Raw genomic sequence first — 5,942 nt, 5'->3', positions numbered from 1 at the left:
TGTTCAGCATCTTAGCTGTGGAGGGCAGTGTCACTGGCCCTCATATGTGGGATCCGAACTGGAGCCCTCTGGCATCCCAAGCGAGTTCTTAACCATCGTGCCACTCGGCCGGCCCAATAATCTTTACTGTGTCATCAGGACATTCTTAAATAAAACTGACATTTCTTCTACCAGGAATACATTGCTGATGAATATGAATACAGTTTGGAGCCACTGTGTTGATCCATGCTAAAGTGCCAGCACTTTTACCCATTATTGCTTTTGCTTCATCAGTGCAAATGCCAACACAGTGAAAACGCCATATAATGTCTAAGCATCATTATGAAAGCAGTTTTGACTGAACTCCCTGAATGAACCTTAAGGGTTCCCAGGAGTCTTTGGCCCACACTTTTAGCTGGTCAAGGCCAAGGCTGGAAGGGGTGGAATGTGAGAGGGTGGAGATGGAAATTTAATCATGCTTAGAAACATCATGTCAATAGAGGAGGCAGCTGGGGATAAAGAGGAGGAGTGAATTTCTAGATTCCTTCCCCCAAAGGCTTCTGCTGTGCCCCTTCTTACTTCTGGCCTGCCTTGGTCATGTGCTGTCCCAGCCAAGTCAACACCAACCTTCTAAAGCTCCCCCATCCTAGGATCTTGGATCTCTATCTTGCCAGGCCAAAATACCAACAGAGAATTCCATCCTGGCCCTTGGCTCTTTGCCCCCCTACCCTAAAGCTCCAAGGCTCTGCCTGACTGAATCTTATTAGTCTTTTTGGACCAAATACTCTGTGTCAAACGGTATTCCATTTCCATGGAATGAGCACCTACTATGTATCTAGTCATGTGCCAAGTGCTGATGGGAAAGACGAGGGATGACAAAGCCATAGGCCCTTCCCTGATCACTTCAATAGAGAGGCTTGTTTCACATCTGAAAAGGGAATTCAGATGAAAGGGCTGTGGAAGATGGCAGGTGTTCGCAAATCTTAGCGGCTTCCTGGAGTAAGCGTGGGTTCAAGAAGGACCTGGGAGGGAGAAGTAGAATTGCACAAGAACTTTTTGAGTCATGGGGCAGAGGGAAAGCATTGCAGACCTAGGCAGGGAGATGGAAATGATCATGTGCAAACCCAGTGCAGTAACGAGTCTGCTGGAAGTGAGACGGAGAGCGGGGTGGAGTAGGAGGTAAAGCTGAAGATACAGGGGAAATTGTGAATGACTGACGTATCGCATCAGTCATGGGTTGCCAGTGCAGGCGTGTGAGCAGGATGGAAGCCAAATCTGGACAAATGTTCACAAAACACTTGAAAGTGTGTGGGACAAAATGTACTAATAACAGTTTACCTGCAGGGTTTCATTTCATCTTCACTCCAGCCCTGTGTGATTGGTTCTATTGTTTTTGTCCCCCTAAAAATTGAGGCTTACAGAGATTGGGTAACTTACCCAGGGTTACCTGGATGGTAAACTACTCCAGAGGAGACACAACTTCTAGCTGTCCCCATTTGGTAGTCAGGGGACGGTGCCATTGACAGATCAGGCCCAGCCCCAGAGAACTGGCGATGGCTATAGTGGAGACTTTCTCAGGCTGTGGCACCAGTCACCCACTTCCGTTGAGCTCTTCTACAATCTGCCTAACTCCACAGCAGTACACAGGCCCCTAAGTTAGGCACCTGGAGCAATTACCAAATGGATCATACCCTCCATTCAGCTGTATTCTAAAATCTCATAGAGGGCTGAAACAAAACAGACCTGAATTGCAATCTCAGACCTGTTACTCGGTAGCTTTTTGGTAAATCACTTAAATCTCTCTGCGCCTTAGTCTCCTGCTCATCTTTAAACATGAACGATAGTGGTTTCTGCCTCGTAGGATTTCCATAAGGAGTAAATGAAATAATAAAGCCATAAACAGGACCTGGCATGTTATAAGCACTGAATAAACATTACCTATTTTTGTTGTGGTTCTGGCTAGTCTCGTTAGTTTTTTAGTATCTACCTCCCAGGAAGATAGCTGACACTAGTTATCAATACTCTGTTGTTGACTTAGGCAGGATCAGCAGGATGCTAAGACTAAAAAGAAAAGAGAACGTACTGAGAATTCAGCATGGCTGTGTCTTCCCATGGCCTCAGGCCAGGCTGAGAAAGGAGGCTGTCTTGGAGAAGAAGGGCTGGGGAGGCTGGCTAGACAAGCCAGGGATGAAGCTGACTACATTAAATGGGGCAGGGAGGAGGCTGGCTGGGAGTACCCTTCCCAGGCACCCTCCCTCCCACCTCTCCTGCTTCCTCAGAGCTCTGTTTTCCTAGGCCTCCGCGGTCCAAATGAAGAGCAAATGGGGAGCTGCAAGGGGCTTTGCCGAGAGCCCCGCACCACATGGGCCGCAGTCCTGGCTCAAATGGTGGACCAAGAGGCAGTGGGTGCGGGCGGAGAGCTGACCTAGCAACAAACTGTTCTCCAGAGGGGACCCCCTGTCCCAGAAACCCGAAGGGCTGAGTCCAAGACTTGGCACATTTGGGACATTTGGACTTGAGGGCAGAGGTCCCAGGCACCATTTGCTACTTTTGTTTTGGGGACAGGTTTGGGTGAGGAAGAGATGCTTTCCCTTGTCTCCTTTCTCAGAGCAGAGCCTGCCTTGCTTCTTGTCTTCTTCTGGCCACCATGCTGGCCGTTTCGGCTTCCTGCCTCCAACCCCAGGGGCCCTGGCTCAAAAGGCAGACGCTGGAGGGCAAGAGCAAGATTATCTTTCCTGAGGCAAGAGCAGAACCTGTTTTGGGGCTTTCAACCTGGCATTCTATAGCCTTCTCCACCCAGTTCCTGCTGGCCTAGGTTCTCACTGTTCCCTGGACAGCCTCCTCTGCTCACTGGCCCCCAGGGGCAGTACAGTGCAGGGCAGTGCAGTGTAGTGGTGAAGAGCACAAAGATTATCTGAGTTCAAATCCCAGCCTCATCACTTTTAACTCTGCGACCTTGGTCAAGTACTTTAATCTCATCTATAAAATGAGGCTTGTAATAGTATCTTCCTCAGAGGGTTGTTTGTGAGACTTAAATTAATCCATGCAAAATGCTTAGAACAGTGTTTGGTACATAAATGTTTAACAAATGTTCTCTCTTCTTACTATCTGTCCGCTTCTGTGCCAGTTCTCCCTGCCAGGGTTACATTTCTCCCTTCTCACTGCCTCCTTAAGCCCATCTCAGCTCAGTTACCTCCTCCTCCATGAGGTCTCCCTGGCATTACTTGTTCTCCTAACCTCTTATACTCCACAGTGAGACTAGACCCATTTTGTGACATGAACAACACTGATTAAATGAATCACAACATAACATCTAGTCCCCTTAGTGCAATCAAATTTTGCAAATGTGACCCACAGTAAGAAATGTATTTTATAGCATGTCCCAGTCCAGTGTATGCATTTGTGTATCTTTAAATCTAGGTCTAGACGGTCTAGACATATGACTAAAACAAAAGTTTCACAGAACAACATATGCCCTTACCACATGTGATTCACTCTTCTATTTGCCATTCATTCATCCTGTTAAATGCTGGTTACAACCCACTAAACTGATGTTAAGCTCTGCCATTGGTTATAATCCATAATGTTTTCTGTGATAAACCCTATTCAGGGTGGGCTTAAGACCTTCAGAGGCTCTAAACCCTGAAGAGTTTACAGGTGAAAGGCCATGGCTTGTTTACAGAGTAGAGATCAAGTATAGGAGAGCTGCAGTACAGGGTGTGTGGAGGGCACTGGAGGCAGAAGACTGAAGAGACAGGCTGGGCTTAGGCAACAAAAGGCTTCAATTGCCCCGCAAAGGAGTTTGGGCATTTCCTATAGGCAATTAGGACTCACTGGAATATTTTGTTTTATTTTATTTTAAAGATTTTATTGGGGGAGTGGGGGTGGGGAACAGCATTGGGGAATCGGGGAAGGGAAACAGACAAGTTGCCGTTCTTTTTGTTCTTCAGTCTAGTTGTGGAGGATGTCACTTCACTGGCCCATGTTGGTATTGTGATCATTGCACTCTTCCCGGGTGAGGCAGTCGCCTGCTGGCTATTGGACAGCCACTCATGGAGGCTCATGGCAGCTCATGCCAGCTGCTGGCCGCTCATGCTGGCTGCCAGCCACTCACAGTAGCTCACGGCAGCCCACTGCAGCAGGGACTGCAGCCCACGCCAGCGTCAGCAACTCACAGCAGCCCAGCTCCAGGTCAAGTTGTTGTTCACCATCTTAGCTGTAGAGGGCGCAGCAACACTGGCCCTCATGTGGGATCCGAACCGGGGTCCTGCTGCTCAGAGCTGGTGTCCCAAGCCAACTCTTAACCAATGCGCCACTTGGCCGGCCCGTGGAAGATTTTAAATATAGAAGGATCCCACTTAGCTGTGTGTTTTAGAAAAATCACTGGGGTGGCTGTGAGGGGGATGGGTTGGAAAGGCCAAGTCAAGGACAGGGGAACCAATCTGGAAGCTCTTTCACACATCCGGGTGAGAGAGGTCAGATGAGGCAACTCAAGAAAATAACTGAAGAAAAAACTGAGAAAATGAGGAGCACAAAGGAGCCAGATGTGAGAAATGGTGAAGACTACAATCAATGTGGCTTGGGGGCTGAGGTGTTTAGCTTGAGTGACTGGGCCAATATGATGCTGGTTACTGAGGCAGGTACAAGAAGAGGTTTGTGGAGGAAGAAAACGGTTCCATTTTGGAGTAAGTATGAGATACCTATGGGGAGAATTTCAGGCTGGAAATATAATTCTCAATATGTCATTCAACAAACATTAGTGGGACCAACATAGAGAAACTAACATTTTATTTTGACATGAAAGAAGTAAACTCACATCCACCGTTGCCATCCTTTCAAAAAAGAGAATATTTCGCCATAAAAAAATAGGGAGTGCATGATCTCAGAATGAAGGGCAGTCCTTAATAATTGAATACATTTAGATTATTGAAAAGCTCTACGTTAGTTGTTTTTCCCATTTTGCTGTGACCATTGAAAACATCACTGTGTACTAGCCTGATCAGTGGACTATAATTGAGGACCACAGATTTGAGGAATGGATAGAGGAAGAGAGGTCACCAAAAGAGATTAGGAGGAATGTCTCCAGAAGTTGGAGGAAAACCAGGAGAGAGTGATTATGGAAGCCAAGAGAGGAAGGAGAGTTTCAGAAATGAGGACTTGGCCTACAGTGTCTTTTGCCACCCAGAGTTCAAAGAGATCATTGAATTTGGCAATTAGGAGGTCATTGGTGACCTTTGGTAGTGCCCTTTCACTAGAAGGATGGGGCTGGGGCCAAATTGCAGTAGGTTGAGGTGCAAATGGGAAACTGGAAAAAGTGGTAGTTTATAGCATAGACACTAGTTTCAACAAGTTTGAGGGTAAAGGAAAGAAAAGTGAGGGAAGGAGGGAGGCTGACAGAGAGAGAAAGAGAGCAAGTTAGGGGAGCAAGTGAACACATCTGAGGAGGGAGGGGGTTTGTTTTGGGGGATGACAGAGACAGGCATTTTATAATCAGAACACAAAGCGCTGGCATCAAGAAGCTGAACTTTCCTGAAGAGACGGGGCATAAGGTCTGAAGGAAGGGCCCAGAGAAGGAGGGCAGATGAGGCTGAGGCCCAGGCAAAAGGATTAGTCTTTAACAAGAGAGGGGCACCTTGTTCCCTGAGAAGGGAGGGCTGGAGGGGGAGCTGGAGAAGCAGGCCAATTTTGGGGGGTGGGGCAGGGCACTGAGGTAATTCATGCTTGACGGCCTCTGTTTTCTCAGGGAAGTGGGAGGAGAGGCTATTCCATGCAGGGAGATGTGTGGGGCAAGACCATGGTAGGGAGCTGAAGAAAATTTGGAACGTGGTCCAGGGAAATGTGGCAGCTGGAGCTGGGGACTTGACCAGGGGACATGCTCAAGGGTGGCTGAGGGGTACTGGGGTACAGCTGAGGTTGGTTGAGTCTGTTCTCTCCTGTGCAGGTCTTGTCTCCCTCCATAGGCT

This window comes from Hipposideros armiger, unplaced genomic scaffold (assembly GCF_001890085.2).
Source record: "Hipposideros armiger isolate ML-2016 unplaced genomic scaffold, ASM189008v1 scaffold_350, whole genome shotgun sequence".
NCBI classification, from domain to species: domain Eukaryota; kingdom Metazoa; phylum Chordata; class Mammalia; order Chiroptera; family Hipposideridae; genus Hipposideros; species Hipposideros armiger.
This window is presented reverse-complemented; position numbering follows the sequence as displayed.